The sequence below is a fragment of the Cryptomeria japonica genome, chromosome 10, assembly GCF_030272615.1.
Source record: "Cryptomeria japonica chromosome 10, Sugi_1.0, whole genome shotgun sequence".
NCBI lineage: Eukaryota > Viridiplantae > Streptophyta > Pinopsida > Cupressales > Cupressaceae > Cryptomeria > Cryptomeria japonica.
Window position 1 is genome coordinate 869870066 of NC_081414.1, and position 23354 is coordinate 869893419.

The following is a 23354-nucleotide window of genomic DNA, read 5'->3' on the forward strand; positions in this document are numbered from 1 at the left end:
TAGTGAGTTTGTTGTACCGATTATCTGCTAAACTATTTAAGAGTTTGTTTATAGTACTTTTTGGTATACTAATTCACCCCTACTCTTAGTATTCATCAATTGGTATTAGAGCCAACCTTTCTATAAGTCTAGCCACTTGAAAGGAGATATGGGGGAATACAACATGAGGGAACTTACTCATCGTCTCACTCAGATTGAGAGAGCCTATGATGAACTCAAAGTCAAGTATAAATCCTCTTTGGCCAAAAGAAGAGAGCATGCTGAGAAACCGATGGAACTTACTAAAAATAGCTCTTCTAATGAAGCAAACATGGATTTCCTAGTTGAAGAAGTTGAAAAAATGAATGAATCTAATGCCAACCTGAGAAGCGAGTTGGAAGGACTGAATATCAGAATGTATCAAGAGCTTGAGAATAGAAGGAAAGTTGAAGATCTGGTAAAAGACAAAGATCATGAGATCTCCAAGCTGAAGCAAGAAATCAGTACCCTTACTACTCATCTCCAAGAGAGTAAAGTGGAAAATGAAGAAATGCAAGGTGAACTAAACATGGCTATTTTTGAGAATGCAACCTTGATGGAATCCAATGCTGCTATTTCCAAGGAACATACTGAGTCAAAGGAGATACTTGCCAAATTCAATCAAAGTACTGCTAAGCTAAAACAAAAGCTAGAATCGGTAAAACCGGTAAAGAATACTACTGGACTTGGTTTCTTTGAGTATGAGGAAGGTGAGACCTCTAGAACAAAATTTGAAGTATCAAAGAAGCAACTGACATCCAAGGAAAAAGGTAAGAAAAAGTTTAAACCTGTTTGCTTTAATTGTCTCAAAGAAGGACATACTGCTAATGTGTGTAGAAGCAAGGCCTACAACAATTTTCCTTATTTTCTAAATAGTAAGCCTAGATCTAGTAGATTCAATGGAAACTATTGTGCAAGCAACAAGTTTGGGTATAGAGAATTTGAATGCAGGTTAGTTTTGCACAACATTGAGAGATATCCTCCAAGGACTCAAGGAGTTATCCCAGAACCCTCCATGAACCGGAATTCGAACCGATACAATACCTATGACCATTGGTCAGGTGGTTATCAAGCGGCAACTAGTTGGAGAGCAACCTATTTGATCTATTGTGGTAGTGGTCACACTGCTATAACATGCAAAAGGAAGAATGGTAGTATGAATAATGGACCATGGAGAACACGTGGAATGGTATGCTATCATTGTAACAAACCCAAACACATTGCCAGAACTTGCAGAATAAGAAAGAAACTATCAGATGATATAACGATCACTCCAGAAGGGAAGATTGATGTTGAAACCATTCAAGTGGGAATGAATAAAACTTGGAAAAAGAAATCTGAAGAAGTGTCACAGGATGAGCCGGTTTCTGCACCTAGTGTGGAAGTCTCTGAACTAGCAAACTAAGCTTTAGAAAAGCTTAGGGGGAACATATTGGTGAAATGTTTTGAACCCCCAATTTATATCAGTAAAGATCCTAACCAATATATGTTACCTATCAATCGGCAAAAGACTAGAAGTTGTAAAAGGTAAAATTAGGGTTTGTGCCCTAACAGTGATGCATTTATTATGCTAGGTGAAAAGTCTATTTAAAAGGATTTTGGTCATCATTTTCACTTATCTATTTTTGGGTGAAGAATTTTCAAGAACAGAGTGACAAAGAGTGATTCGACTAGCAATTCAAAGTGAATTCAAAATCTTGCAGAGGAATCCAATGATATTTTCAATCTATCAGTGAAGAACACTAAAGCGGTAATCAAGCAACCGAAGTGGTGTATTATGGGTGACATTGCCAAACCCTAGATTTTGGTTTGTGAAGGTATTTCTCAAATTTCTTTCTTATCATGGCTTCTGCATCGCACTCTAGTGCACCTGTAGATTAAGTGGAATATATTCAAAGGAAAATAAAATACAATGCCCTATCCCAAATACTTGCCAGGGAGATATTTTGGGGTACATAGATTGTGAATTGGAAGACCTAGGATCTCTAGTGATTCATTCTTAGCTAGCTCTATTCTATGGGGATGATAAGAAGATCAAAATTGAGTATAGTGTTCTGGAGAAGATGAAACTACATAATGTGGTGTATTTTCTAGAAGAATTCATAAAAGATCATATCCACATCATCTTCAGCAAAGGACATGATGATAAGATGTACCTTGAGCGCACGCATGACATCACACCAGAGGCAATTCATGTCATCACCAGTTTCTATAACATTGGAGAGGTACCTACCCTATGGAAGATCACTAAGACTGAAATGACTAAGCTCACTAGTTCTCTAAGCGACCAACAGGCGATGACCGTCAACATGATCAACGATGATCTGGTAAAGTATGCTTGCATGGTGATTGGTTACCAGATACTCTATGCTAGTAGAATGAACTCTATCCCTATTGTTGCGGTGAATGCTACTTACCAGATGATCAAGGAAGGTATTACATATGACCTATGTACCTATTTGTAGAAGCAATTGCTATTAAACCTAAAGTCAATCAAATAGGACAATACTCTAAGCTTCAGGTTTGGACAACTTTTGGTCGATCTATTCTTCTACTTTCAAGGCCATTTCCCTGGAGTAGGTGATGTTCAATGGTCTGCTGACCAACTAGTTTCAAAGCAAATTAGGGAAAGTCTTCAAGCAATGGGAACTGGATATCCTGAGGTTCTTAATAAATATTTTGATGAATTCAGGTGGAAAATGAACCTGAGAATGAGGATATCAGATGATATTGTGAAGAAGTATGAAGATGACATCTACTTTGCAATAAAGGTAGATGAATGCATAATGGAAGTGGTGGAGCCCAAAAAGGAAGAAGTTGAACTGATGGGATATGAAGTGGTGAACGACATATTGATTGGGTATGCCTCTACCCTACTTGCCTCACCACTGGATGCTAAGAAAAAGCAAATTGGTACCTACTTGGAGAGGGTTACATCGGTTGAAGAACCAAAATAGAAAAAGGATAAAGCAGTGCCATCAGTATCTGCAATGGTTACCTTTGCCAATCCAAAAGTGACCAAGTGGTCACCTGCTAAGAAGAAACCTAAGGTTGTTCCTGCTAAAGTCTTTGAGAGGAAGCAGAAAACCAAAAATAGCTCATCGGAGTCAGAGGACACTGAACCGGAGATACAACCAAAGAAGACAAGGCAAATAAGCAAGAAGGAAAAATCTACTGGTAATACACCTACAACTTCATCACTAGTAAATATAGATACTTCCTCTTATAAACCTTTGACACATTGTCAAAGAACAATTAAGAATATTAGGAGGAAATTGCTTGACGATTTGAAGGAGCATTTTGATGATTTTACTGATAGTGAGAAAGAAGAAGTAGAATAGGAAGTCATCAAGTATCTATGTATCAATGATCACTCACCATCTGAAATTAGATTGGTTACACTAGAGTCTTTATATAATTCTTTGGATAATAAATGGTGCATTGCCACTGAGAGGGAACAGGAGATCAGGGAGAAAATATTTACAGAATACTTCCCTGATGCCTCAAACTCTGAATTATTTGAAATAATGGATAAGAACAAAGGCCTCATCTTCATGAGAAGAAGAAGACTCAAGCCACTAGAAGGAAAAGCCTCTGAAGTGGTAAAAGACACACATTTACATGCTAAAGTTGAAAATACACCAAGTAGCTGAAGCCAATAAGAAAGTTGAATAGGAAACTAACCTATCCGCAGGCAAACCAAATAAGACATTTGATGGTCAAGGTGAAAGAGAGACAGAACAAAATGATCCTATTGATGTGGATACTTTAGATGTTGAGGATATCACTCTGGATAAAGAGAAAGAGAAACAAGATAAAGAAAAAGATGAAAAAGAAAAGCAAGACAAAGAACAAATGAAGAAAGAGCAAGAGGAAAAAGCAAGAAAGGAAGAAAACAAGAGAAAAGAGGAAGACAAGAAGAAAGAGGAGGAGAAAAGGAAAGAGGAAGAGAAGAGGAAAGAAAAGGAGAAAAGAAAAGAGGAAGAGAAGAGTCAAGAAGAGGAGAAGAGGAAATAAGAGGAGAAGAGGAAAGAAGAGGAGAAAAAGAAGAAGGAGGAAGAGAAGAAAAAGTAGGAAGAAGACAAGAAGAAAGAAGAAATGGAGAAGAAGAAAGAGGAGCAAAAGAAGAAAGAAGAGGAAAAGAAAAAAGAAGAAGAGGAGAAGGAAGAAGAAAAGAAAAAACAAGCAGAGACTCCTAAGGCAACTGGTGACCAACCCAAATAGGTTGACACCACCAGTCCAGTTGATCTTCAATCAACGGATGAGTCTGAGCTATTGCAAGGCATCAAACTAGATCAGGAGAGACTAGAAGAGTTGCGGAGGAAGAAGGAAACGGATGTCATACAAACTATGGTTGACACCCTTACCAGTCAAATTCCTGGTACTAACCTCCCCAGTACCAATTCCTCTCTATCCAAGCTTAAACTACTTTGTACCATAGTAGAGGACTAGGTACAATGCTTGGAAGATGTTGTTGTAGCCACTACAAAGAAGAATCATGAAAAGGCACTCAACACTACCTTAGTCAAGAAAATGAATGAGCTCTGGTCACAATTTCTGAAGTAGTAGAAGGATATCAGTGTTGCTATGGATGAGGGAAAATTACTGCTGAGTAAAATCAGCCAACCCCATCTATTTTGTGATGATGTGCTTAAACAAAAAGATAAACTCCAATCAGAGTTATAGACATATATAAGAAACTTAAAGATGCCATATGATTCCTTCACTACATATGGGCAAACAATTCATCATTATTAGCTTCAGACTGCCAAGATGGAATCAGAAATCTGCAACCAGACCAAAGATTTGTAGGAGCTACAACTACTCTTATTGCCAAGACTGCAGATTCTTCAAAAATAATTTCTCAATCTGGAAGCCATAACGGTAACTCAAGAGATGAGTACCATTGATGCCATGGAAGAATTGGTATTCCAGATGCAGACTAAAAGTGAGGTTGCTACCTCATTACTTGAGTCATGGACATTGGCCATGAAAACTCTTATGTAGGACTTCAAATCTATTTTTGATAAGTTTCGTTCCTTATTGTCATAAACATTTACTCTATTTTTATATATAAGGAAACAAGGGTTATTCTGCATTACTTTGTCATTGTTGGCAAAGGGGGAGTAGTATTTAAAATTTTGGTGAATGGTACCATTTCATGTACTTTCATGCTACCATTTTGGAAAGTAGTGTATATTGTAATTTCTGCAAAAGGGATAGTGTATATGCTTAGGGGGAGTAATTTTGATTATGACAATTTTTGTTGTAAAGACACTTATATGTCAAAATTTTCCTAAGTGTTGCCATCAATGCTAAAGGGGGAGACTGTTGGCATTTTTGATGATGTTGTGATTGTCATTGATGGAGACACACTTTCTTGATGTATGAGTTATACCGGTAATTGTTCCAACCAGTATTATGTATTAGTCTTTAGACTATCAATGTTTTGTAGAAGATGTTTACCGGTCATAGATTGACTGAAGACCCAAGCGGTATGAAGACCCAAGTGGTATGGAGACCCCAAGCAGTTCGAGGATTGCAAGCAGTATGAAGGAACAAAGCGGTAGTTAACTTTTGATCGAAACACTTTGATCTACTAGTCTTCATTTTTGTCAACTGGTAATCGGTATATTGTATTAATTGGTATTACTCTGTGATGAGTTACCAACTAGTATTTATGTGATGAGTTATCATCCATTGACACTTTGGCAGTGATTTTGTGTCATGTTACCATATGTGTTTAGATGCACTAAACCTAGGAACTTGTAGTATAATCCTATTGGACTGACATGAAATCAGATTCCTTTATAGGGACATAATGTCTAGGGTTTGCATGTAATGATGTTAGAGAAGGTTATGTGCAATCTTTGCAGAGAAGATTAGGTTTGTGCGAAGAGTTAGAGTGTGGTGATATTGAAGACTGAAGTAATGCTGAAATGCATTAACAATGAGCTACCAAGGATCTAATTAAGTAGACTATGCTATTAGCTAGATAACTCACTTTTTGATTACTCACATCTTCCACAAGTTCGAAACTCTTAACCAGGTAGGCCCAGCAAAGCCTTTGTAAATCCTCTAACAAGGTGGTTCACAACTATGGATTTGAAATCCTTTAACAAGGTAGTGTTTAACAGAACTTATCTCCTAACAGAGATCTAGATTCCTAACAGGATATGTTCTGATGAAGAAAATTGTATGACCTTAACCGGTCTGGCCTGAACTGGTCTGGCCTGAACCGGTCTGGTTTCTATTCTGTAGATAGTTACTTGTGAGTTTCTGCTCATTGTGGTTTTTCCCATTTGTGTTTCCATGTCAAACATCTTGTGTTATGGTGATTGTGATCTTGTGGGTGAATTCTTTGTTTGCTATTTGATTTGCATTTATCTTAACCGGTTTATTAGTGAATTTGTTGTACCGGTTATCTACTAAACTATTTAAGAGTTTGTTTACAATATTTTTTGGTATACTAATTCACCCCCCCCCTCTTAGTATTCATCACATGTTATTTGAGCCTTCTGATCTATTTATTGTATTCATACACATTATCATTTTTGAGTTATATATATATATATATGATATGCAGTTTTTGGCAGTGATCTATTTATGCTTTGTTTTCTGTGTATGCTTATATGATGATATGAGTTATATGTTGTATATCTATTTGATTCTATATGATTGATGAATGCAATGGTTACTACATGTATGTATCAATGATGCTTTATGAATGCAATTTTTTTCTATATGTATGGATGAATAATGTTTATGAATGCAATTTGTACTATATGAATGCATTTATTATTCATTTTTTTTGTGTATGATAATGTCAGTAAGATGATAGAGAGAGGAGATTGATGAAAGAACAATGTCAGAAAGAATATGATTTAGAGAGAAGATGGGAAATCAATAGACTATAAAGAAACATATGAGATGACAATGAAATTGAATGAATCATGAACCTGTGTCATTTATTTTATTGTGCAATATATATTCATCACTGAGCCTTATTATTGAACAATGAAGCTTAGCATATCAGGGTATAAGGAACCAAAATGTAAAGATATCTCATTGTAGAAACAAACATGTAGCAAACAAGGAGTGAACCCCTCCATTCTGGGAAATATATTAGGGGTCGAGGTATGTGTGGCATTCAATAGCTGAATGCTCCTATCATAGACATCCACTAGAGAAATTTCCCTAGAAATTCATTGGTTCACACCACAAACAACAAACAAAGAAAAAGATAACACCCATCATTGCTCATCTAGTCACTTGTGAACATCCCTGAGTAGCATAGGAACAATATCTATCACCAAATGATAAAAGATAAAGATTGACCCAGACAAAATTCAGCAGCTATACTGACCTTGTTCCTTCTTTCTTAGTTGCTTGATGTGATGGTTGATAATGTCTGATCTTAGAAAGTTGTGGACCTCGTTTAAGACTGACCTGTCTAATTTTGAGTGTATCTTCTTTTGTTTAAGACAAGATAATGTTCACTTTGATATGGATATGATATGATTGATAAGATAGGTTGATCAATTGATTGCAGATGTTTGATTGGATAGCTGTATCCTTTGTTAACTTCATGTGAAGTGTTTGCTAGATATCTGCTAGGGTATTTGTTTCTCATAAGATATTTTATTGCATGTTTTTCAGTTGATTGATTTTTTATTTTTAGTTCTTTTCCAAGATATTTTTTGATGTTTTTGGATTATGTGGATTGATTTTTGAATGTTTTTGGTTGATTTTTTCAAGACATTTTCTAGATGTTTTTGGTATTTTTAGATTTTCCACATGTTTTTCGATTTTTGAAGGATGCTATATGATTTTTATGATTTTTGAGTTTTCCAACTTTTTTTGGTATTTTTGAAGGATTTTATATGATTTTTTATGATTTTTGAGTTTTTCAACTGTTTTTGGTATTTTTGAAGGACGTTATAGGATCTTTTGGGATTTTTGAGTTTTTAAACTATTTTTGGTATTTTCGAAAGATGTTATATGATATTTTGGGATTTTTTTCAGGACTTTATATGAATGTTTTTGATATTTTTTGAAGACTTTATATGATTTTATTTGTATTTTTCCAGTTATCTCCCTAGTGTGAAGATCTGTATGACATGATGAGCTGCAGAATGCATGTGGAGACAAATGCATTTTTGACATGACCTATGTTAATGCAATATGCATGATGAAGATGCATTTCCTATTCAAACAAGGTTGGTTGTATTTGTTTTAGCATTTGTAATACACCAATTGAAATGGAGGCATAAAATATTTCATAGATAAGTGGTCAATAGATCCCTAAGGTTCTTTGGAACATCCAAATTAACACACCTAGTGACTAGGATTTACAAATGGAGACATGGAAAAGTTCCCCATTGGTTCTTGAAACTTTGATCTTCTTTTATTGATGTGTGTGCAGATGAGTTAATTCTTTCTCTTGTGTTCACTAAAGAACCTTAGCATCCTATATGACTAGTTACATGGATTATCCTAACTTCAAAAGAATCTCGAATAGAGCCTCACTACTAGCAAGCTTTTCGAGCTCCGACGAGGTTATAGACTGTAATTTCTCAAATATTGCTCCATTGCCAGTAGGCGTTCATAGCCTTCATGGATTTACTCACATGTTCCCATAGTCAAGCTTTTTGTTGCACTCGTATGCATGATATTTTAGTTATATATCATTTCTGTTTTGCCTTGAGATGAATATTTGACATAGCTCTTTTTATTTTTATTTTCTTGCCTTGACTTGTAAGTGATGAAACCTACTTGAGTGTGACAATTACAATGGCGTTGAAGTAGAATTTTAGATTTTTTACTAGTCATATAATCAACTAGATGTCTAGAATGAATTAGAGATTTTCTTAATATGTTTGAGATATAGTAATTGATAGATTTTAGGTTAACAAGTCGTAAATAGTGAAATCACTACCCAACCATAAGTAAAGCATTGTCATAGGGTAATGTTGAAAATGAATGACCTTAGGACCTCAAAGACTTCATGTCTGAATATTTGAGAAAGGAAATGACCCTTTCTTCTCTTAAGTGCAAACAGATGACAAACTTGGACAGTTGTCTTATTTTATTGATGCTGCTATACGAAAATGTAGAAATTTTGTGAATGTGACTTCTAAACATGTTGTTCTTGGAAAGAAACTATATGCAATGCAGTGCTTTGAATAATATGATATGCAATGAAATACTTTGAATAATATGATATGCATTGTGGAAAGTTAAACCTAAACTAACCTAGTCCTTAGGTATAATATCATTAAGGTGCATGTTGTTCATAGGGTTAGAGAGTGGATCTCCCTCAATGGTAGCCAAATTGTATGCTCCATTGCCTATAACCCTTGTTATGATGAAAGGACCTAGCCAATTAGCTTCAAATTTCCTTGGCTTTTATCATTCCACTAGATTCCTTTGGTTCTCTATGAGCACTAGATCTCCCACTTCAAAATTTCTTGGGCGAACTCATTTATTATAACTCCATCTAAGTCTATTCTGATAAACGTGCAGATGATTGAAAGATGTTTGTCTTTTTTCATCAAGCATTTCTAGCTCTTGTAATCTTGCCACCCGATAGTCTTCCTTTGATATGATGTTTTGTAGGAGACTCTTAGAGATGGCAGTTCTATTTCAATAGGGAGTATTTCTTTTGTACCATAGACCAAGGAATATGGTGTTGCTCCTGTAGGGGTGTGTACTCCTATTCTATAAGCCCAAAGAGTGAGATTTAACTAGAGATGCCAGTCCCATCCTGCATCAGTGACAACTTTCTTAAGGATTTTCAATATTGTCTTATTTGTTGCCTTTGCTCGTCCATTTCTTTGTGGATAATATGGTGTTGCAAATCTCTATTGTATTTGAAATTTTTCAAACAACTCTTTCACTTCTTGATTTTTGAATGGATGTCCATTATCTATCATGAAGCATATTGGAATCCTGTATCTCCAGATAATGTAGTTGAGCATGATTTTTTCTATTTGCTTTCCAGTGGTGTATGTAAGAGGAATTGCCTCAACCCACTTGGTAAATTACTTAGTAGATATTAAAATGAACTTGTGCCCATTGGAAGAAGTAGGATTGATTTTACCCACTAGATCTAATCCCCATTGTGAAAATGGCCATGGTGATGTAATGGGTTAAAGATCTTATGCTAGTGCATGAATGAGATCTCCATGCATTTGGCATTACTTGCATTTTTGCACATATTTATAAGCATCTTTTTCCATAGTTGGCCAGTAATAACTTGTTCTTAGCAATTTCTTTGACAATGGTGGACCACTTTGGTGCACCCCACAAATTCCATCATGGACTTCCTTTAGAGAAATTTGTGCTTCATTTTCATCAAGACATCGGAGAAGAGTTCCATCGAAGCCATTTATATACAATGTATTAGCTATAATAGTGTGTCTAGATGCTTGATGAATAAGAGTCTTATTTTGATTTCTGGACTGATTCGGTGACATGTACTGAGTGTGTAAATATGTATATATTTCATTGTACGATGGGGATTCTGGACCCACAATTGAACATACATATTCTATTGAGGGAGTTTCATATGTTGGTATCATCAACTATTCTATAATAAACTCAAACTAAGTTTCATTAGTAGGCATATTTAGAAGAGATCATATGGTAGCCATGGCATTTGCTACCTTGTTTTGTATCATTGGAATCTATTTGAAAGTAATTTTTTTGAACTACTCCTTGTAATATTATACCATTTTCTTATAAGGCATGATTTTATCATCTTTTGTGTTGTAGTCATTATTGACCTGGTTTACAATCAATTGTGAATCAGCATAGACCTGTAATTCTTTTATTTTCCACTATATAGTTGTAAGAAGCCCTATGAGTAGAGCTTCATATTTGGCTATATTATTCATGCATGGAAAATTTATCCTAAATGACTTAGGTATATAATCCCCTTGAGGGGTGATAAAAAGAATCCATGCTCTAGATCCATGACTTGTATATGACCCATCAAAACATAATTTCCTCATTATAAATGTTGTCAATGTAAACACTGATTCTTCTGGAAAGTCTATCAACAATGGGTGAATGTCTTATAAAGGACCCTCTACTAACTGATCTGCTATAATTTGTCCTTTGATGGCCTTTATTTCTATGTGCTCTATATCAAACTCACTTAGGACATGACCCACTTAGCCAATCTCCTAGTAAATGTTGCACTGCTCAATAGGTACTTGAGTGGATCAAAGCGTGCAATGAGTTGTACCTTATGAGTTAGCATGTAATGTCTAAGATTTTGACATGTTAATATTACTACTAAGAATTCTCGTTCTATAGGAGTACAATTAAGCTCATAACCGATTAGAGTTCTACTTATATAGTAAATAGCTCTTTCTTTTCCTTTTTCACCATGTGTGCCAACAGAGCCCCTAGAGCTAAGTTTGTTGTTGATATATAGTAACATAGATTTTCCTGGAGTAGGTCATACTAACACTTGTTTTTTTATAAGATAATCTTTTAGAGCTTGGAAAGCTTCTTGGCATTGTTCTGTCCATTTAACAGTAACTCTTTTCCTAAGTAAATGTTGGAATAGGTGACACTTATCTGCCACCTATGTTATGAATCTCCTTATGGATTGTAGTCTTCCTTGTAACCCTCTTAGTTGTTTAAGTGTTGATGGAGGTTGCATATCTATGATTGCCTTGACCTTGGTAGGGTCTACTTCAATCCCTTTCTTTGACACAATAAACCCTAATAGTTTACTTGTTGTTACACCAAACACACACTTCTTTGGGTTTAGTCTGACATTATACTACTCCAACTGATCAAATATCTGTGCAAGGACCATAAGGTGACCTTCTCTTGTCTGTGATTTTGCCAATAAGTTATCCACATAATATTCCATTATGTTGTGAATCATGTCATGAAATAGTATTGTCATTGCTCTTTGGTGTGTTTCTCCTATGTTTTTGAGACCTAATGGTATCACATTCCAGCAGTATGATCCCCATGGGTAGGTAAAGGCCATTTTATGTTGATCTTTTGGTGCAATTTTAATCTGGTTGTATCTTGAAAAAACATCCATTAATGATAACATTTCATTTCCATCTATTAGATCAACTATCATATCGATGTTGGGTAGCAGGAAATAATCCTTAGGACAAGCTTTATTTAGATCCTGGAAATCAGTACAAATTCTTATGCCTCCTATGAGCTTAGTCATAGGTACCAAGCTAGATATCCATTTTTCATAGTCAATAGGTCAAATGAAACCTACATCCAACAACTTTTGTAGTTCTATTTTAACCAGTATTGCAATACTTGGATTTATTTTTCTGAATTTTTTCTTGTAAGGTTTAACTCCTAGTATCAAAGGTAAATGATACAACACTAATTCAGGGTCTAAGCATGACTTATCTGCATAGGACCATGCAAAGTTGATAGGTTGTTGGTTGAAAAAATGAATGAGCCTATCTTTTCTTCTTTGTCTAGTGATTTTGCAAGGTGGATGTTATGTACAAGCTCTCCTTCTGCTATGTTTACCTCTTCAGTTTCTTCTATAAGCAATATTGAACTTTCTCTTTTGATAGGATGGATACCTAACTCAGTCTTTCCATTATGGTTAGTTTGATCTATACCTTCTATTTTAGAGGTAATTTCCTCTCCAAAGTATGCTATCCTATCTAGGTCTACAACAAACCCTACTTTGTGGTAACCTTGTGGAAATCCCTCTTTGACTCCAAGGAATTCTGCAATTGCTTCATCATTTTCAAACCAATCTAGAGTTGGTTTCCCTTCTTGCCCCCAATAAATCAAGTGTGAATGTACAAGGGGTAAGCCATTACTCCCTTCTATAATAGATTATGATAACATGAAGACTTTATTGTTTGATTGACTTGTTGTATTTACATCTTGTATAGGCTTTATTTGATACCTTAGTATGACACTTGTTCATGGGCTAGAATCATGGAGTGATAAGAACTCATAGTCATGAGAGTCTATCTCACTTTCAATGTATGTTTCATCATTTGAGGTGTCATCACTTGTTTCTTCTTGTTCCTACCTCTAATTCTATTGTAGATTGATTGGTCTTCTTTGGACAATAGTTACCTTTCTTAAACCTGGTATAAGCCGTTGCAATATTTCTTCATCTAATTCATTGGTTGAGCTTGAGTCATTTCCCATGGTAGAAGTATTGATAATAAACATGGATTAGGGTCATCTGCTGATGGTATACCTACATCTATTGCCACATTAGATAGTACTGTTGTGTCAACAACTGTATCATTTTATGCCTCGGTGCTAGGCTCTTGCAGGAGTTGTCTCATGTCTTCCCCATCTGATTCCATGCTAGGTGATATGGGTACTTGATTACTTGTTTGAGATGAAGAGGAAAGCACACGCATGGACAAATCCCTTTATGGTATGTAGTCTAACAGTTTCATTGGTCTATTTAGTATATAAAGGGTATGTTGTCTTTCTTCTATGATATGTGGTACATGCTTATACCCCAATCCTTGATTCCCTGGATTGTCATTAGGAACAATAGGTTCTAGTCTTCCTTGTTTCTCTAACCCCAAGCCTGTGGTACCATCATATCCATGTCTCTCAAGCATTTTGAATCCATTGCCATACTGATATAGGGGTATTCAAGGTATTGTCATATGATCCTCTTCTCTATATGTCCAATGGTTAGCATCTTCATTTAGGGATTCTTCTTGTAAGTCACCCCATCTAATGAAAGAGCATGAGTCAGTGTATTTGACAATTTCTTTACCTTTGTCTTGTTTTTGTACTGCCTTTTTGGGCTTCCTAAAAAACTTAGGAGATAGAGACAATTGTTTTCCAGTTGAAGTATTTGCAATAGAATACTCTCCACAACACATATCTTGTATCTGTAAAGAGGACGATGTAGCCATATTCTTCTTTGTTTCTGTGATTGTTAATGCATCTAGTTGTGTAGTGAGAGGTGATGCTTGGTTAATTGGTACTTGATTTTCCACACTTGCTTTCAAGTAATTGCAATGTTGGAAGGGATTTGGGTCACCTTTTATGGTAATTTCAAAACCATTATATCAGACTTTGTCACACTAATGAAATGTGGATGGTACTGCTTGCATGGTGTAGATCCATGGGTAGCCCATAGATCCATGGGCAACCCAATCACATGTTATATCCCAGTTCTTTGTCCAAGAATTGAAAAGTGATCTCTATTGTTATAGGTCCCACTTGTACGTGTAGTGTTACAATGCCTTTTGAGGGACGTTGTTCATCATCATATGCCTTGATATTTATTCTCTTGGATGAATCAATGTGAAATTCAGAATATCCTAGTGCCTTAACCAGTTTTAAAGTACAAATGTTGAGACCGGTTCCTCCATCTATGAGTACTCTTTGGATCCTTCTTTTATGTATGTAAACTTCTAGATGTAACGGGTCATTTTGGAGCAGTCTGTCATTAGGAATGTCTCATTCTATGAATGCAATGTGAGTGCCTTGTGTAAAATTTCCTACAATGGACTAGAAGCCATTTTCATCTATATCTCTGTCCACTATTGAATCTTGAAGTGCTTTGTCTAGAATAGCTCTATGACTGGGTGAAATACGTAGTAGTTCAAATAGTGATATTTGTGCCAAGGTTTTCTTAAGTTGCTCAACAACATTGTAAGTCCCTACTACTGGTGGATGATTTGATGGTACTTCTTGTAAAGTTACCTTTGATCTGTGAGTAACTATTGCACAGTCTCTACCTATGGGAGTTATTGTGATTGTAGCCACTATATCATCTTTTCTGTAGGTATTGTCGGTGTCATATGTTGTGTTATAAAGGTTTCTGTTAAATCCCTCTTTATAGTCTCCATGTGTATGTTTGACATCCATGATGTGCTCTATGAGTTCATCTTCAAACCATCCTGAATGAGATGGTTCATCATGCCCCCAATCTATGAGACAAATATTTCTATAATCATCCTATTTGGGTGCCTTTGACAACATGCAAATTTGGTTATCTTCTATGTGAGTTCCTAGATATTGCTCATCTTAATCAAGTGTTTCTTGTTAATCTTTGTCTACTACATCTCTTGAGCTAATGACATGAATAGTGTAGTCATATGAGACTTTTGTGTAGTTAGTTGTATTATCTTGAGTACCTAATGTGGTAGATTTCCCCTTGTCATGCTTAACAAATGGATCCTTAAAGATTGTATGCTTTGTGTTACCTGAGGTTTTATCGGTACTGATCTTGATGTCCCCTTGGTCTATCATATCTTGGACCAAGTTTTTCAACTAGTAGCAACTCACCATTTTGTGACCTTTAGTCCGATGATAATCACACAAATCATTATCATTCCACCATGTGGGTTTGAAAGGACCTGGTTTGTATACTCTTATTTTTCGGTAAAGTGATCATGTTTGTTTGTATTAACTTTTCAAGCGCTGACTCAATAGGTCCTCCTAGAGGTGTGTAATTCCTTCTTGGAGCACTTACCCTAGGGTACCTTGTTGGTATTTTGGATGTGTTGCAATGGTTTTGTCATTGATGTGAACAATTGTCAACACCTATCAACAATTGGAGATCTTTGATTATGTTCACCGGCATGTTCAGTGACTTATGCACAATCACCGGTATCTAGTTCACCGGCAGGTTATATTGTTCACCGACACTAAGAATGACTTGAAGATTACTTGGCTATGTCAAAGACATTGTTTGGACACTTTGTTTTGATGATTTGGTTATTGGTCTAATTGGGTTTTCATATTTGTTGTTACCAAAAAATAGGTCTAGGTTATGGATTGGCAAGCATTATCTATTCAAGATCAGCACGACACATTATGGAAATAATTTATTATTATTGTAAATTCATTGAGCTGACATGATGCATCACATATTGATTCATTTGTAATTGATTTTATTGTAATATCTTTAGTGAGCCGACCTACACATTTGGTCTTAGGTTCTGGTATATATGTAAGATCTCATTTGTGAGATTGATACGGTAATGTAATAAGTGGAAGAGTAGAAGGTATTTTTCGTATATGTGAATATAAGAAGAGCTATACATGCAGGCACAATTTAAGATTCAAGGTAGGTTTTTAGAAGGCACATCAGAGCTTCACCAATACTAAATCTAGCATATGAAGATGCTATTTTGAGCAGTACATTATCATTGGATTTAACCATCCAATTGTACTCAACGTGACTCCCATTTTGTGATTGAGCAATGAGCTCTAGGCAGTTGGCCTTTCTGCATGTGCAGACTCCATATTGTACACACATACTATTTTTAGTAGTATCATCTAATTGTGGGAAAGGTTTCCCACCATGTTTTTTCCCCTTAGAATGTTTCCACGTACAAATATATGTGTTATGTGTTGTGGATATTATTTGTCTTTTTATTTGATGCATTTAAATTTACTGGTACTGCAATTAACTATTAAACTGTTAACCAGGCTAAAGTTTGCTTTACCGGTATTATGTATTAAGTTTGGTTAAGTTAGTATTGGGTTTGAAATTAATAGTCAACCGATTCACCCCCCCCTCTTAGTTGACTCAAGGTCCTAACAATTGGTATCAGAACATAATCCTCTTTTTGCAAAAGTTTAATAGCTTGAGGAGATCCTATGTTATGTCAACTAACTATTTCAGGAAGGACAGTCCAAAACTTGATGGAACTAACTATGGTATATAGAAGATCAGAATGGAGACACATTTGAATTACATTGGAAGAGACATATCGGACATTACAAATAATGGCTATGTTGGTCCTACTCAAAGTCAACTAAATCCATCAACATTGGCTAAAGGTGATGAGAATGATTACAAAGCAAGAGAAGCACTTTTGAGCGCATTGTCAGATCAAGAAATCATGGGATTATTAGACCAATCTAATGAATGAAGGTGATACCATAGTCAAAATTGCAAAACTAGAATGTTTCTGGGTCAGGTATAAAAATCTGAAAATGGAAGAAGATGAAAGGATTTCTACTTTTATGGAAAGAGTAAATGAAATTGTTTTGGGTATACAATATTGTGGAGGATCCTTAAGTGAAGATGAAATTTTTTCTAAAGTTTTAAGAGCATTTCCACCATCATATAAAATGAAAGTAACTACTATAAATAAATTGAGAACAATTCCTAATGCATTAGTATCTAGAGATACTCTGGTTGGAAAAATTTCCACTTTTGAATTTGAGGAATTTGGTCATGTTGCTACAATTAAGATAGATTTAGCTTTCAAGGCATCATCATCATCTGAAAAATCTGATTGGAAAGCACTTTATGAAAGAGAGCTTGAAGAAATCGGAAGGGATAATGAAGAACTAGAAGAGCTTGAAGCACTATTTACAAGAAAAATGCCTAAAGATCCAGTTGGAAGTAAGTATGAAGGTAAAGTACCGTTTAAATGTTTTAACTCCAATAAAATTGGTCATATGGCATCTAGGCTTCCTAATAGACATGCAAGATTGAAAGATGAAGCTAAAAGAACATACAAGCCTAACCCTAAATATTAGAGATACAGATTTAAGAAGAATAGAGACAAATCATGTTACTATGCTGATGAAGGAGTTACTGATGATTTTGATGAAGAACCGCCAATTAATGGATGGGATTTTGTTGCATTAATAGAAGATCAATTGCCACCTAGTATTCAACCGATAGAGTAGGCCTTGGTAGCTAAAATTGAAGATAAGGATGAATGGATCATTGAATCTAGATGTTCACATCATATGATTGGTGATAAAAGTAAATTCTTAACTTTTCAAGAATACAATGGAGGTCTACTAAGATTTGGGGATGATAAAGCATGTTTGAACAAAGGAAAAGACAGTATATCTTTTGATGGTAAGCACAATATTGATAATGTTTACTATGTTGAAGGTTTGAAGCATAATATTTTTAGTGTTGGTCAATTAGTTGAAAAAGGATTTTAGTTACAATTCAGGAATGGTAAATGCACAATTATGAATAGAACTGGCATTGAAATTGCAACCGGTAATCAGACTAGAGGTAATATCTTTCATTTGAATAATAATAAGAAAGGATGCTTGATTGCAGATATTGATGAAAGTTGGTTATAACATAAGAGACTTTGTCATGTTAATTTTGATTACATTTTGAAAATTAGTACAACTAAGGAAGTAACGGACTTACCTAAGATTGTTAAACCTCACAATCTGGTATGTAAGGAATGTCAATTTGGAAAGCAAGTTAGAGCAACTTTTAAGAGTATTCTAGAAAAATCCAATAATCTTCTTGACTTAATTCATACTGATTTATGTGGTCTAGCTAGAACTAGAAGTCTACAATGAGATAGATATTTTATGCTAATTATTGATGATTATTCTAGAATGTGTTGGGTTACTTTTCTCAGGGAAAAATCAGAAGCTTTTGGGAAATTCAAACTATTCAAGGTAATGGTAGAAAATGAAAGCGGTAAGAAAATCAAATGTTTGAGATCAGATCAAGGAGGTGAATTCACATCTAAGGAATTTAATACATTCTATGAAGTGAATGGAATGAGGAGACAACTATCAGCACCTTGGACACCCCTGCAAAATGGAGTTGTCGAAAGAAAGAATATAACTATTCTAGATGCACCTAGAAGTATGATATCAGAAGCAAATCTACCTCATGTATATTGGAGAGAAGTAGTGAATACAACAGTTTACACATTCAACAGAGTTCACATCAAAGGTGAAACTGGTAGGACCCTTCATGAACTATGGTTTTGTAATACTCCCGCTCTTAAATATTTTAGAATATTTGGAAGTAAATGTTATATTAAGAGAGATGAGTATATTGGCAAATTTGATCCTAGAAGTGATGAAGGAATATTTCTTGGTTATTCATCTAAGAGCAAAGCATATAGATGTTTTAATAAGAGATTGCAGAAAATCATTGAGAGTGCAAATGTGAAGATTCATGAACAGTTTAGAGGTAATTCAAGGTACATGGACTCTAAACCGACAATAGAGATAATAACAAATGAACCTACAATGAGTACACTGGTACAAAATGTTGATCCAGTCACACTAGCATCATTGGAGAATTCCACAGTGACTGAAGAACAATAACAATTAAAAACACCCAGGTATGTAAGATTGAATCACTTTGTAAGTTAGATAATTGGGAACAAGTATCAAGGTGTAATGACTAGAGGAAGATTGGCAACTGAGTTTCTATTAAATTGAACTTTCTGAAAGAAAATGTTGAAGCAAAAATAGTCAAAATGGTTTATGTGAATACTAAAGAGCAGATTGCAGATATTTTCACTAAACCTCTACCTAGGGAGACTATTGAATATCTAAGAGACCAGCTTGGGGTCATACCCCCACTAGTAGATACTTAGACAGTTGATGATTGTCATCAACCGATAGATCTAACAAAAGAAATCTTTTACTCTAGCTTTGATGAGGAAGCTACTTCTCAAGGGGAGTAGTTGGTTTATTGTAATTGGTTGGTATTTTGTACATTGTTTTTGTAACTTTGGCATTTGATGTCAAAGGGGGAGAGATATCTATTGGAAAAACACATTGAAAAACACATTATACACTATCTTTTGGGAAAAGATTGGTACAAAAAAACATAAAGAAACTCATATTACTCTTAGGGGGAGAGATTGTTACTTTGGGGAGATTATTGGTTTTTATACTTGGCATTTATGTTTTGGCACTTTGATGGTTTTTCCATGTTGTGTTGCCATAAATGCCAAAGGGGGAGATTTTTGGTATTTTGGTATGGTTTTATCATTGATGTCAACACCTACTAAAACTCTAGCACCTTGGAGATCCAACAACATTCACTGGCAAGCAAGTGACTTTTGCACAATCACTGGTATATGGTACACCAATAGGAAATAATGATCGTCGGCACTTGGAATGACTTGGAAAACACTTGGTAATGTTGAAGACATTGTTTGGACATCTTATATTGGAGAATTGTTTATTGGAATATTCGTATTTGCATATTTGTTGTTATCAGCAAATAGGTCCAGGGTTACACCGATAGGTTTATCTTTTCCAGATCAGCATGGCATGCTATGGAGATGATTAATTATTGTTGTAAATGGATTAAGATGACATGTTCAATTGGTTATTGCATCGGATATTTGTTTTGATCATAAAATATTTTATTGTAATATCTTGTAGAGCTGACCTACTAAAATTGGTCTTAGGTTATGATATAAATGTAAGGTCTTAATTGTAAGATCGAAGTGGGAATGCAAAAAAGGTTTTATGCAAAGGTATATTCGAGATTAAGTAGAGCTACACATGCAGACATCATTTGAAGATAAAGCTAGGTTTTTGTGAAAGCATATCAGAACTACACCGGTACTGAATCGAGCATATGAAGATGCAATTTTGTGCAGTACATTATTATTGGATTTAACCATCCAACTATAAGTCAGTGTGACTTCCCTTATGTGTTTGAGCAGTGAGCTCTAGGCACTTGGCCTTTCTGCATGTGCAGACCCCATTTATGTACACTTACTATCTATAGTAGTATCATCTGATTGTGGGTAAGGTTTCCCACCATGGTTTTTCCCCTTACAGAGTTTCCATGTACAAATATTGGTGTTATGTGTTGTGAATGACTTTGTCTTTTAATTTCATGCATTAATATTCACTAGTATTGCATTTATCTGTTAAAACTATCCATCGGTATAATAGACTGTCTCATCGGTATTAAGCAGTAAATTGATTAAGTTGTTTTTGGTTAATATTATTAAGACAACTAATTCACCCCCCCCCCCTCTCAGTTGTCCCTGGGACCTAACAACTACTGTAGATAGTATGTGTGTACAATAAGGGTTTTGTAGATGCAGAAAGGCCAAGTGCCTAGAGCTCACTACACAATCACAAAATGAGAGTCACACTGACTACAATTGGATGGTTAAATCCAATGATAATGTACTGCTCAAATAACATCTTCATATGCTAGATTTAGTACCAATTTAGCTCTGATATGCCTTCTTCAAACCTTCCTTCAATCTTGAATGATGTCAGTGTGTATAGTTTTGCTTATATTCACATATACCTTATTACAATCTTTTTTCAATCCTATCCTTGCATATATCTTAATCTCACAAATGAGATCTTACATTTATACCATAACCTAAGACCAATTGAGTAGGCTAGCTTGTTGGGACTAATTAAAATTGAGTCAAAGTTTGTAGGCCTATTTCAGATTTTTTCTTTTCATCTCTGAGCATCTTCAAATAAGTCAGTTTGAATGGCCTAGTTAGCAAGGGGGTAAAATGGAGCCAGTTGATTTTCAGAGGGTAAGGCTCGGGATTCATGTCCCATGCCTTTAATTTGGCCTATTCAGTGATGTGCAACTTTCAAAATTCAATTTGGATAAGTTTATGAGGTACCCATTTTGAGGGGTGAGCTGGAAGTGCATTCTAGGCACAAATGCAGATTTTATTGAGTAGCCTTCTTTTAGCGATTACATCTTTTTCCTTGTTGATCATCATGGAGAAATTCAAAATGGATTCAATTATATGCATAAAAGTGAGTTACCCTATAAAATTTGAAGTCTTTATGAATCCATGTGCTCAGTTTTCAAAGCCGAATCCATTTGTAGTTTGTGTGTTTTGGCAAGTCCCTGTTTCGATAGCTAGTCGGAGCTTTGTTTCGCGTAAGTGTAAAAGTTGCCTCAGTAAGCGTCATGCCATAATGATTGTTCCGAGCTAATTTTGGTATAAATGATGAGCCACTTTTCAAATTTCAAGGCTCTACCAATCTGTTTGATCTATTTTCAAAAGAGCTCATTTTGCCATCAAATTCAGTTATCCGTACTTTCAGTGATTTATCAGTTAATGTAGCCTTTTTTGTGTGCACGCTGTTTGCATCCTGTCAGTTTGGTGATTGAACTAAGAATTCAAAGATTTAATATGTACTTTAAGGTACCTATGTTCCAAATTTGAGGACCTATGGAGGTCGTTTGATATTTTTGAGAAAGGCGTCATGTGTTGCCAGGACATTGACTTCATCAGGTCCTCAGTGTCGACAAAGCCAGTTAGGCATTTTCGGAAATTAATATCTCTTTTCTCGGGACTCGTCTTGAGAAACCATTTGGTAGAAGTCATCCTTGTATATCAGAGTACACGCCTATCAGATGGCGAGCTCCAGAAAGGTGTTTTGATAGGTTTGAAAATTACGTCTTCGCGATTAAATGCGAATATTGTGGCGTAATTGCCTGAAGGTTGTAAAATGCGGATTAATGATCCAAAAACGATGCCGATCATTTCCAGAGGTATGTTTGATGTCCATGAAGCATTCCAGAGGTTAGTGGCATGAAAACGAAATTTTTTTTAGTCGGACCCACTTTGGGGTCCGACCTGGATCATGCCTGTGCCTTATTATTTTTATTGGCGACTTTGTTCACTGAGAGATTTTTAGAGTATCTAAATTTGGATTTTGATTTTGAAACATGTTATAAGAGTGATGATGATAAAATCCATCTCCTGTGCAGTCGAAATACAAAGGCACATTTATTAAACCAAATTGCAAATTGGTAGTTAACAAATGAGGCATTATAAGTTTTCAATGCAAATGTTGGTAGGTGTAATTCCAAATTTACAAGGCAGCCAATAATCCTTTCTCTGCGTGGCAAGTGAAAGAGTACAACTTCCAATCCAATGCAAATTAGTAAACATGCCAATGTCCTCCTGTGTGTGGTGTTGAAGGAGGTTTTAAGCAAATTTCAAAGAAAATGTGGCAGCAAGTTCAATCGCTAGCCAATCCTTCCATGTATGAGCAACCAATTAAAATGTAAGCAAATGCCAATGGTGTTCAACCAAAGTCCAATGTGGCATATTCACAAAACTCTCTTCTTGCAGTATGTGGTAGTAGACACAGAATTTTAAACCAAATGAAAACTCCAACATATTCCCTCTTTGTTGTAGCTCACGTGGGTGTATGGAAATCAAAGAAATTGTCAAACAAATGCAATGTTGGGTGTGTTGCTATGATCCATAGCCAATGCAACAATAGTTTTAAATCTCCAAAAAAAATTTCTAACATCCCCAATGCTTTGGTGAAGAAGGAGTTAGATTTTCAAAGCAAATTACATGGGCAAAATCAGAATATCATTTTTCCCCTATTGCTGTGTGTGGTGTTTGAAGGAGGACAGTAGAAAAGTCAAAGAAAATATAAACAAATTGCAGCAGCTCCTCCCTCATGTGGTCTCCTTCTTGTAGCAATAGGAGCAAATTGAACATTAAACAAATGAACAAAGGAATATGCTATTACCCATTTCTCTCCGGCATGGTATGTAAGGCAGTATAAAACCTCAGAACCAATGCAAATGGCAGCAGTAAAGTTCTGAGTGGAGAGTAGGAGAGTGG